Consider the following 12567-nt stretch of genomic DNA (forward strand, 5'->3'; position numbering starts at 1 on the left):
ACCATCGTAGTTACACTACACAAAACATAAAACTGCTATCATCTCAGAGAAATGTTATTTCACACAAATTTCATGGAAAAGGGATTTGAAAAATCATAACATGAGTTTTGTTCCAAGCTTTGAGCTGACACAATTCTTATAGCCAATTTTCCTCTCAGGAAACACAGCCATACAATCTGGAGCTAAGATGGGGCCCCAGGGGGCTCAGAAACCATCCGAGGACGCCACGTGATACTGAGGTTCAGGAAGGTAAAGGCCTAACGTGGGTTTTTCCTCTTATGGGGAAGTCCCGATGCTACTACCTGTCCATGACTGAAGTACACTTTTAAAATACCTCTATGCTGGCAAAAAATCACTGAAATATCAGTGCCTCCTGCTTTCTAGAAGTTCACTATGAAAATGGACAGTAATGATTGGAAAAAGAAAATAACATGCTTAGCAAAACACAACGAACTTCTGCTTATGGATCTTTCCAACCAGGAACATGAAATAAATTCATATTTTCAATTTTATTTTTTAATAGGAAAACTTAGTTCGAGTTCTAGTTTTGTGTGAGGATAGCAAATGATAAATAAAGAAGCTGCTACCGGAGAGATATTCAAATGAAAACGAGGCCACATCAGGACAGTGCAGACATAGAATAATCTTTTGAATGCTCTTCACTGATTGTGCCGAACAATAACCACGGATGCTCATAATGACCCAGAGACGCCGCAGGACACAGAAGTGCCTTCTCAATCCTCCACAACATTATGTGCAATAGTTTTTACATTAAATGTAAGTTATTGCCTGCTAGGCCCTCAAAATTTGGTAGTTCAGAGTGTTCTCACACACTCAGAATTCACAGGGAGTCAGCTCTGCTGTAGGGAAGAAAATGCTGGACTCACAGTCACAGGGCTGGTGCCCGCTGTGCCTCTGCAGCCCTGTGCCCACTCTGGGGAGCAGGGGTAGGGACGTCTGTATTCACTGCCAGGCATTGATGTGCCAGCACCTGGCACAGCATTTGGCAGCACTAGGTACCTGATACAAGTTTGTTGCATAAATGTAGAGTATGTAGGGTAATTTCATTTAGCCAGACTTGTTAGCTTGGATTCACCCAGGAACAGAGCCTGAGACAAGAATTCGAGTGCAAATAGTTTATCTGGGGAGATGATTCCAGGTAGTGTTGTTAGGGGAGTGGGGAAGTGAGCCAGGAGATGGCAGGAAGACACAGAGCAAGCTATGGTAGTGGGCAGCTGGGGATCCTTCCCAGGGGGGACCTCTGGGAGACTGTGTGGAACCTGCCTCTCTCCTGTCCCTCCCAAGGGGGCGGGGCCGAGGTATCTATCCACCTACTCCCATCAGTCTCTGCTTGAGGGCAGCACCCAGAGGTGTTAATTCCCTGGCAGTTCGTATCCCAACCGCAGAAAACAGGGGCTTCGGAGACCAGGAAGAGGCCTCAGTCAAAGATAGTGCATATTATTGAATATAATAATTATTCTGATGTGAGCATTAAAAAAAATGCATTTCTCAGAATGTATCCCTGCCATTAAGCGATGCATGACTATATAATAAAATGCAAATTTTATAATCTAAAAAAAAAAAGAAATGCATGCACTGTCAGTTGGAAGTCAGGCCAGTGGGAACTGAAGTGATGAGGGCGGGGGTCCTGGGTGGGACACTGGTGGTGGCTACTCTAACCAAAAGCACAGATCTACACAATGGTCCAATGATCACAATGAGCATTCCCACCAACAGAAACTCTCTCTCTCTCACACACACACACACACACACACACACACGTGTGCAGAGTTTTGTAATCTTTAAAATATGACCCAATCCCACCGACATACAATTCAAAAGCAGGCCACTAACTCACGCCATTTGAAGTCAAGGATAGTGTGTTCCCCTGAGCCAGGGGCAGAGTCCGAAAGAGGACATGGGGGCTCCTGGAGGTCAGCACTGTTCTTCTTCATCAGGGTGCGTGTTCCTGGGTGTGCTCGGTTTGAGAAATGTCATCGAGTGGACTTATGATGTGTGCACTTTTCTGAGTGTATGTGGGACTTCAATAAAAATGTTATTCAAGTAAAACAAAACAAAAATGCAACTTCAATGTTTGTTGTAATTGTTGTTAATATTATCTATTAATTTTAATAGTAACTACTCCCTTACAACTTGGGGTTGGCCTATTTGTAAAGTTGCCAGATTAAATACAGGAAGCCTAGTTAAATTTGAACTTCAGGTAAACACCAAGTAATTTTTTAATGTAAGCATATCTCAACTATCACATGGGACATATACCAAAAATATATCCATTGCTTATCTAAAATTAAAATTTAACTGAATGTCCTATATTTTTATTTGCTAAATCTGGTAGCCCTACTTATTAGATTTTGGGCATTAATGAAAGTAACTATTTTCCCTTTCTTTGGTTAAACACAAGATTGGAAGCTTAGTAATTGTGGAATAAATATTCTTGGGGCAAAGGGAGAGTTAAATCTTTTATTTATTGCCTATGTATCTCATGCCAGGTGTTGAGAGCTGTTTTATTCTTGTTGTTTGGCCTGATCAGAGTTTTATTTTTTCTTTGTTTCTTGTTAACTGAAATAGCCATCAACATGTACATTACACCTGGGTGCAGGGGGCTGGGGGTGGGGGGCGTGCGGTCTGCAACACCAAGACTTTTGGCTTCTCTTGGAAAAATCTAAAGACCGGGCAACTTGTGACACTGTGGAGCTGATTGGTGGTGCCCTCTTTAGACAGGACGTACGTTCTTCAGCTTGCCAGTGTCCCCTGCACTCTTTATTAACCCCCCCAGCTATAAATTCAAGAGTCAGCTGCACACACTACTGTCTTTCTGTTGTTTTCCTTAGACCTGATTGCTTTCCTCATCTATTCTACATACCTGGGCCTGGAGGAAGATGCATTTGTGATCCCTGACCTAAAAGAATTATATTCATTAGTATCGACAAAGGGAACACCACCAGTTGCCATTTCTTCCAAGTTCAATATGGTACTCAGGGTTTCTTGGACATTTTCTGTGCTAGGCACCTCTTGACACTTGGTGGACCCCTTTTTAGAATAGTGTAATAAAAAGCATAAAATAAATAACAGATTTACACTAAGAAACCAATTTACTGAAAAATGGAGATGCAGTAATATATGTGTTTCTTTATGAGCAAGAGCCACTAAATTTCCTTATTATAAGAAGACTTAGTCACTCGTTCTGAAGCAGTGTTGAATAAGGAGAGAAATTCGAGACACCTGCAATAACTGTAATACAGCATGAAAATATCTTACATTTGTATTGGAGATGACGCCACAAGTATTGAATATGGTTTATCGTCTCAGGTATAATGCAATGAATTGCTAGATATAAGTGGTTAGCAGAAATAAATATGCAAAATTTTTCTCATTCAAATTCATCAACCCCTAATCTAGTTTTTGGAGATGGAAGCCCTGAGGTTCTACTCCTTCTTAGTTCCTGGCATTCGGTCATTTAATTGTCCCTCCACTGACAGGAGGTCACATGGCTCTCAGCCCACTCTGGCTGTGCTGATAAGACTGGGGTGGAGGAGGTTGAAACTAACGGCAAAAACTTTGGTTGGGGTTATCTGTGGATTTCGATTATATGCACTTCCTGTTTTGTCCATTATCGCAGAGAGAAACTTGGTTATATTTATATAATTTTCCAGGGAGAGTTAAAGTGACTCACAACATCCACTCTCCTATCTCAGACCGATAAGTGCAGAATTGCAGTCTTTCCCCTGAGGACTGAACAGATGCTCTCTCCACAGTTACGTGTGTGCCCCCTGCCAGTCACCCAAGTGTGGTCTGGGACAGCAGTATCAGCATCATGTGAGCTTGCTGGAGATGTGGGATCTCAGGCCCCACTCCAGACCTGTGGTATCAGATCTGCCTCTAAATAAGATGCCCAGGTGACTTATGTGCACATTACAGCGTGAGGACAGAGAATTCCAGAATCTGGGTCACACTGATGAAACTGAAAATATAAAGAGCAAGAGACTGGTGAGGTGGCCTGGGACCCTCACCTTGAGCAGTGGGGTCTGAATGTGATGCCGTGGACATGGGCAGCTGCCCAGGGTCTTTGGGCCCGGGAGGAGCTGTGTGTGCTGCAGCTGCAAATGACAAGCACTGCTTGTAGGAGGTGTCTACCTTCACCTGTTTCTACCACCAACCCTGCTCAAGATGCCAGGGTAAGCGTCCTATTGTGCAATGTATGGAACCATGTCAGAAAATCCCTGCTTCCTTTCAAGATCTCCCACTCCCTCCACTGAAAAGACAGTACAAAGAAAACCCAAACCAGAGTGGTGTTGAATTTATTTTTAAATTTATACCCATTAATTAATAGCCAGGTATATGTAGGGGGCAAATATTTCCTCATTTTATCAATGACAGACGTAAAAGGACAATTTCAAGTTTGAGGGATCATTTCAGTGTCCTAGGCTGTGACACATCATCATGGTACTTGGTCTCCAAAATGGTGTGGAGCTTCTCTGCCTCTGAAGTGTTGACAAAAAAGGAAGTTAATACATATCATGTAAGTTTGGAAATCAGCCAGCTTAGACGATGTATTTGAGTTTAAGCTTCTGGAAATAAGACCTTGCCTAAAATTATATACAAGATCACATTAGCATTTGGGGTCTCTAATATTACCAGAATGCAGAAGCTGACATTTTCCAAGCTGTGGGAAAACCAGTAATGGAATTATGGGGGACAGATGCTCCATGTCCTTCAAGTCTCTTTGAAAATTAAAAGGCTGAAAACAAAGGGGATAACAGGAGAGCCAGCTATTTTTCAGTGCACAGGCTTGGATACAGATTTAGAAGTTTCCGTTTCATACCTGGAAGGATGCAATGTTCTCTGGTTTATCAATTAACAAAGAAGGAGAAAAGTTGATTATATACTTTGAAAATTAAGATTTCTACCTAGTGTTTGACAGAGATCGAGACTTCTGCAGTATCAGGAGCTCATCTGACTTAAAATGGAGTGTGTTCAAAGAAAATGTGGTGACCTCCACCCCCAACCAAAACCCTGCTGGGTGTCTGCAGGGGGCTCTAGGTTGGGAAGAAAGCCCCTGTCCCCTGTTAGGTGTGGGTGCTGGCCACGCTCTTCTCTTAGGGGTGTACAGTGACAGTGTTCCACTAAAATGCCAGCTGCTGTCTGTGTGGCACCTCGGCCCCAGCTGCTCTTCAGACAATCTATTTTAAGTAATTTATGTGAGCAGGGTGGGGAGAACAGGTGACTCATGAATCAGTTCAGTGGCCAGGGCAAACCAAACACAGGAACAGTTTTTTACTGTGTGCTTGAAAGATATCTGCCCCCTGCATTAACGAAATTAAGGATTAAAACATGGTAACATGTCCAAAGCACGTCTAGGTTTGATCTGTGTTCAGCAACGAAGCAGAGCGCTGAGGGAATTGAGTGACTACAGCACCCAGAAGTCCCTCAGCCAACGAGAAACCCTCCCCCAAAGACCTGAATATTTTTTAGCCAAAAACATGGAGAGTGGCCACGTTATTTAAGCCCTTATGTTAATTTTTCAGTATGAAAATGACAACCATACACGCAGAGAGTAGTTACTAGCTTAGCTGTACATAGGACCAGAATTGCAATCAAATTGCTGTGTGGGAAGTACATCAACGGGAATACGTACAGAGGAGAGACAAGGCAGCATGGGCTCCACCTGCAGCCTCCTCTCTCCCCTGCTCTCACCCCTCCCCACTTTCTACAGTACATGCCCTGGAGGCCTCAGCTTCCCCCATCTTCCCCTTTAATGCACGGCGTGACCAGGAGGGAAGCCTGCTCCCCCTTATGCCAGTTTCCATCTGGGATGATAAGATTTACCTGTACCAGGCCCTCAGCCACGTGTAAGGATCTCTGCAAAAACGTATGAGCAGATCCTAAGATTCTGAAGTAAAAGGAATAGTGTTCATACATGCTTTAGAAATGAAGAGCATTTCCAAATAGCAGCTTTAACTGTAGCACCCTATCTCATTCCTAGGAAAGAAAAGACTCTCTGAACAATCTGGGGTCTTCAGGGACCTCCTGTTTCCCAGGAGAGCATGGCCTCCATGGAGCCCCTCCCTGCAATAGCCAACATTTAACAATTGGTCCTTACATGCCAAACACTGAGCCAAGCACTTCACATGACTTTTTTCTAATATCTTCTAATATTCCCATTTTACAGATGAGTAAACCAGGGCTTAGTGAGGTTCACAGTTTGAAAGTGATAGAGCTACGTTTTCAACCAGGTCTGAATAACTGCACAGTCTACATGGTTAGCTCCTGGCTGGTGATTACCCAACTTGCCTCATTAAAAGAATAACCTGGGTCTGTTTGAACAATACAGATTCCTGGACCCAGCTCAGACCTGCTGAATCAGACTCTCAGGGAGGTCCTGGTCTTCAACCTTGGCTGGCTGCACAATGGAAACACCTAGAAGCTTTATGAAATAGTCGTGCCTGGGTCCCACCCCGAGAGATTCTGACTTAGCTGAGCTGGGCTATGGCCTGGCCATTGGGATTTTTACAAGTGCTCCCAGGTGATTCTAACACAGCAAGAATTGAAACCACTGCCCTATCCCTCTATGCCCTGTTAGGCTAGCGGAGGTCCAGATCATAAGAAACAGGAAACTCCCCAGCACTCTCCAGTCCTCCCTCAACACTAAAGGAACCCCCATCTGTGTGTATGAGATTTTGAAAAGTCACAATGAATTTTGTATATTTTTTATGATTACTTCGGAGTCCACACACTAGCAGTGTTGCCATCCATCACTCTGCTTATAAAGTTGATCTGTTTTAATATTCCTTTTAGATTTATAATAAAAATTTGCTAATTTTGTATATTTTTTATGATTACTTCGGAGTCCACACACTAGCAGTGTTGCCATCCATCATTCTGCTTATAAAGTTGATCTGTTTTAATATTCCTTTTAGATTTATAATAAAAATTTGCTTTGAGACTCCCATCAGTATAAAACAAGAGGTGTGGAGTTGCTGGGTTTAACTTGATAGCTGATGGCTCATGTTGGGTGTTGACTGGGATCTCAGCTGGGTCTATGGGCTGAACCTACCCATGGCCTTTCCATGTGGCGGGGGCTCCTCACAGCATGGCAGCCCCAGGGCCGTCAGACAACTTAAAAGGAGGCTCAGGGCTCCAAACGCAAGCGTCCCAAGGAAACAGGGAGAAGCTGTACAGCCTTTCATGGCCCAGCCTCAGAGGTCAGACAGCCTCACTTTGCATCAGTCACAGGACTGGTAAAATCTAATCACTGTCTGGAGCTTTTAAATTACATAGAAGTATTGGCAAGAAAATTTACATATATTTCCCTTCAAATGAAATAAACACTTAAAATAATAAAATATTTGAATCAAATTCTCTACGGGCGCATTGGTCGCCTAAGTCATGCACATTGATACAAATTACCCCCAATCTTGGGAGACAAAAGGGTCAAAAACTGAGTTTTCATAAATTTCTTCCTATTTCTATCTGATTTAAAATTAAAAGTCCACTGAAATTTGTGGGTTTTGTAGAACATAAACTTTAAAAAACATTTTTATTTTAAAAACAATATTGATGACTATGTTACAAAAATCAAGTGGTATAACTGAGTATAAAGTGAGAGTCAAATTCTCCTGTCTCCACTTGTCTCCCGCTCTGTCTCACTCCCAGATGTCACCGTTGTTAACGTTTCACTTTTACTTATGTTAGGTGTCATAAAACTAACCCTCATATGATGTACTTGTACGTGTGTATCTTGGTTTCTCTTGACTTCTCATTACAAAAGACGAGGAAATGACACACTCGTGCCTGCATTGCTACAGCACTATGGCACTATGGCACGATGGTGACAAACAGGGATTCAGGACCAGAATCCCTGAGCTCACATCCCTGCTCCAACAGGTGTATGGCATTGGGGAGGTTATTATTTCATATCTCTGTGCCCCTGTTTCCTCATCTGCAAAATGGGGCTAATAGCATCCTGCTCAAGCGTGGGTCTGAGGATCAAATGCACTGATGTTCGTAATGGGTTGAGGACGCAGCCTGGCAGGTAGTAAAGCCTGTGTAACAAGTGCTGGCTGATCAGTGTGGCTCTTTTCCTCTCTCTCCCCCTGCTCTTCCCATGGATATTTGAAAGTTAGTTCCTCTGGCGTTATCTTAAGGACTTTAACCCCATATTAAGTAATTAAATTGCACATACTAAAAAATTAAATAGTACTTAAGGGTTTATGAGTGTACTTCAAAAAGTTCATGAAAAAAAATTAAAAGACAACGCGGATCTTTCCATGAACTTTTTGGAGTACCCTGTGTCATCAAAAACAACTGTACCCTGCCTCACCCCTCTTATGTCCCAGCAGTATACACTTTTAATTATTTTCATTTTGGAGTCTTTTGATCCTTATTTATATAATGACGAGTACAAGGATCATAGTAAACTTTTCTAGATTTATCCACTGCAGACATCATCTATTGAATCACTGTGCAAAATTAAGAGTTAACTAAATTATATTACTCTCTCTATCCTTTTACACCCTTAATATTTGGTAGTTATATTGTAATTATTAGGGGTTCTATACCTTTGATGGCTTCCCCCTCTATTTCACATTCCTCAACCTTCGAGGAGTATCTCCTGATTCCATTTACTTTTGTAAAACAAAGACGTTTACATCTACCTTCCGGCCACCTCCTCACTGTACTTTCTATTCTTAAACTTCTCTCAGGTAAAACTTAATCTTATAAAACATTTACATTCTAGTCTATCAGCATCTTTCAGTTATCTATGTTTTATCTAAGAGTTGACTCTAAACGTGGATAAACAATAAACAGCAGTTATATTATTACTATGAGTAAGTGAATACCCTTCACTGTAGAGACAAGTAGTGAGCTAGGAACATGACCTATTTGCTATTCAAAAGATTATGTTCTTCAGGTAAAATAGAATCTATTATCTAAAACATCATCCTTGAGGGCCGACCCCGTGGCTCACTCGGGAGAGTGCGGCGCTCCCGCCGCGGGTTCGGATCCTATATAGGGATGGCCGGTGCACTCACTGGCTGAGCGCCGTGCGGGTGACACCAAGCCAAGGGTTGCGATCCTCTTGCCGGCCACAAAAAGGACAATAAATAATAGGGATGGCCGGTGCACTCACTGGCTGAGCGCCGTGCGGGTGACACCAAGCCAAGGGTTGTGATCCTCTTGCCGGCCACAAAAAGGACAATAAATAAATAAATAAATAAATAAATAAATAAAACATCATCCTCGAGAAAAAATTCCACATTTAAGTTTGCATTATATATCCATAATATCTTACTTGCATAGATTTTTATTTGTCTTGGAGTTGAAAAGTACATTTCTTTCCTTGTTGGGAAACTCAACATGTGAAACTCAATATATTACCAGCATATGTGAAGATATTTACATTTAAAAAATTTGGCTTGTGATCAATTCTATTCTTCTTCTTGGAGAATTTAGAACTCTTTAACTTTCTTCTAAAATTTGGATCATTTTCTTCCTAGGCCTGCTTACTCAACTGGCTTTTTGGGATTCCTCTTCACTGGACTTCTGCATTAATTTTGCCAATTTTTTTTTTTTGCTTTTACCCTCATTTTGTTGGAGTACATTCTCAAGTAGTTTCCTTAAAAATGGTTAGGGAGGAGGTAAAATTCTCTCAGCTTTTGTTTGCTGGGAAATATTTTAATTTCATCTTACATTTGATTATTAGTTTAGCTAACTACAGCATTCTAGGTCTAAACTCATTATACTTTCTAACATTCAAAGGACACGTCCATCGTCCTCTAGCATTCGGTGTTGCCAATGATAGCCTGAAGTTAGTCTAATTCTACGGCTTTGTACATGACCTGTTTCTTCTCTGAAAATGGTAAGATCTTTTCAGCCTTGATGTTTCAAAATTTCATGCAGATGTTTCTAGGTATAGATTTATTTTCATTTCTTGTGCTTGGCTCCGTGTTAACTCTTTCAATATGTAGACTCATATTTTTCTTCTGTTTAGAGAAAATTTTCTACCATTTTATATTGGTTGGCCTCTTATCCTCCAATTTCTGTACTCTCTTCTTCTGAAACTCCAGTTAGATTTCATATTGAAGCTCCAGATCGGTCCTCCTTCTCTCCTAATTTTTCCAACATATTTTTTTGCAACAAAAAAGCCCCCCACTTTTTGTTTCTGCTCTTAATGCTGAGTGCTTCTACTCTTCCTCATGTCTCTCACTCTCTGCTTTGATTATCGCCATATAAATTCTACTCTTTTGGTCAGTTTTATGATTTTTTTACATGTTGGAAGTCACACTTAAATTTTTTTTTTTTCCTTTTTGTCTTTTTTCGTGACCGGCAACGGATCGCAACCCTCAGTGTCGCGCCCATACCAGACCGGGACTGGCAACGGGATCGCAACCCTTGGTGTTGCGCCCGCAACTTGCTCAGCCAATGAGTGGCCGGTCTGTATGTGGGATCCGAACCCTTGGCGGGAGTGCCGCCGCGCTCCCAAGCGGCGCACTGTAGCAGTGCGCCACCGGGCCGGCCCCACACTTAAATTTTTTAAAAAACATTTTTTTTTTTACTGATTACTCCCCTGCCTTTTTCTTTTTCTTTCTTTCTTTCTTTCTTTTTTTTTTTTTTAAATAGCAGCCTGTTCCTGTTCCATGGCTTCAATATCTTTGTGAAGCTCTCTGAGGATACTAATTAAAATTTTAAAAGTTCATTTCTATTACCAGAATTATTTTTGGTTACTTGGTGGACAGCTGTTTGGTTTATACATTTTGATCCTTCCTTTGGGGAAGATCCTCAAATGCCTGGTAGCTGTAGGAAGCATGCCCATACATATTAATTAGTGGCTAAGATGAGTAATATGCTAACTAGCCTGAGTTTTCTGTGCAGGTGTGTAGGCCTACTTGCCCAAATTCCTCCAGATGGGAAGGCTGATTGCTGGTCTGTGAAGGTACAGGGTGTGTAGACAGGCAAGCTTAATTTTAGGGTGTGTGGTCAGTGTCGTCAGCTCAGGGCCCCCAACAGCCAGAAAAAAGAGGGGACGTAATACTGGAGTGTGCTTGTCTCCTGATCAGAGTTGCCCTGCAATATGGGACATTGTAAAGGTCCAATGATACCTCAGACTTTCTCCCTCAGTCACAAACTGCCACAGCAGAAGCCACAAGCCTCCCTGGACAGACCTCCTTTTGCTTTATTCTGCTTTGGGAAAGCCACTAGTATGGTATGATAGTTTTCAAACATGGTCACAAATTCTTTGACACACCTCTCATCGAGAGTTTGGAATCTATGTCCCCTCCTCTTGAATATGTGTGGGCTCATGACCTCCTGGCTAATAAAGTATAATGGAAGTGGTGTTGCATGAGACTAGGTCATAAAAGGCCATGCCACATCTACCTTACTTTTTGGAGCACTCTTTCTCAGAACCCTACACTGCCATGAAAGTACTCTCATACCCTGAGGCTGCCACTATGTGAGGAGTCCCAAGCCACCTGGGGAGGCTGTGTGTTGGTGCTCCAGATGACAGTCCAGCTGATCCAGGCTTCAAGTCTCCCCAGTCCAGGTGAAACAAATGAGTGAAGAATATTCCAAATGATTCCAGCTCCAACCATTCAAGTCACCTCCAGAGATTCTGGTATTTCCACTGGAGTCTCTTGACATTGTGGAACTCTGTGTGCTCCCTGCTGTGCTCTGTCCAAATTCCTGGACCAGAGACTCATTCAGCAGAATTAAGTGGTGGTTGTTTTACACCACTAAGTTTGAGGTGGCTAGTTACAAAACAATAAATACCTGGGGCACAAAGATAGTCCTTTAATTAATTAGTTACCCTGATTACTCCTTCTCCATCAACATACCCACACACCACATCTCTTCTGATTCTGTGCATGAATCTAGAGCTCCTCTAGGAGCCATGTTCCTCATCTGCACTTCAACTCTTTCCTGTGTGTGCTCTGCATTGAGAATTTCCAGGCTCTGGACTAATACAACCACATATTATCTACGTCCTCTAGAAATTCACTAAAAATGTCTAGACCACTCTTGGCATGCTTTCCTGGTGTCTGGGGAATGAAGGATTCATCTCCTTTGTTATTTCAAGGAGCTTATTGACAGGGGAGGTAAAAGTCCCCTCTGAGGACCACCTGTGGGGTACTTCCAAGAGAGAGATAGATCCTCTGCTCAAATATGGGAACACTTCACAGCCATCAATGAATTAGAAATAGGCTATGCTTATGAGATAGCACAGGTACAAATATAAAAAATGTAGTCAAACATTTTTTTTTTCCTAATCACACAGGCTGCCAAATTGATTAAATTTCTTCTTTCCTGGTTGAATGTTGTTTTATTTGTTGATTGGCTTCTAAATAAAAATTATGAAATATAATTTATAAGCAATAAAACACATCCATATAAAATGTATAGCTTAATGAGTAATAACAATTTTGTATGTTCATGTAACCACCATCCCAGTTGAAATGCAGAATATTTCTTTCTTTCTTTTTTTTTTTTTCCTTTTTGTCTTTTTTCGTGACTGGCAACGGGATCGCAACCCTCGGTGTTGCTCCCACG

General features: G+C 41.9%; 1 protein-coding gene across 1 annotated transcript in view; it reads right to left on the reverse strand.

The window, feature by feature from the left end:
• Positions 1-12567, reverse strand: part of SLC24A3 (solute carrier family 24 (sodium/potassium/calcium exchanger), member 3) — a 406199-nt gene that overhangs the window by 69915 nt on the left and 323717 nt on the right. The gene's annotated exons all lie outside the window — the stretch shown is intronic.

Source organism: Galeopterus variegatus, unplaced genomic scaffold (genome assembly GCF_000696425.1).
Source record: "Galeopterus variegatus unplaced genomic scaffold, G_variegatus-3.0.2 Scaffold116, whole genome shotgun sequence".
NCBI lineage: Eukaryota > Metazoa > Chordata > Mammalia > Dermoptera > Cynocephalidae > Galeopterus > Galeopterus variegatus.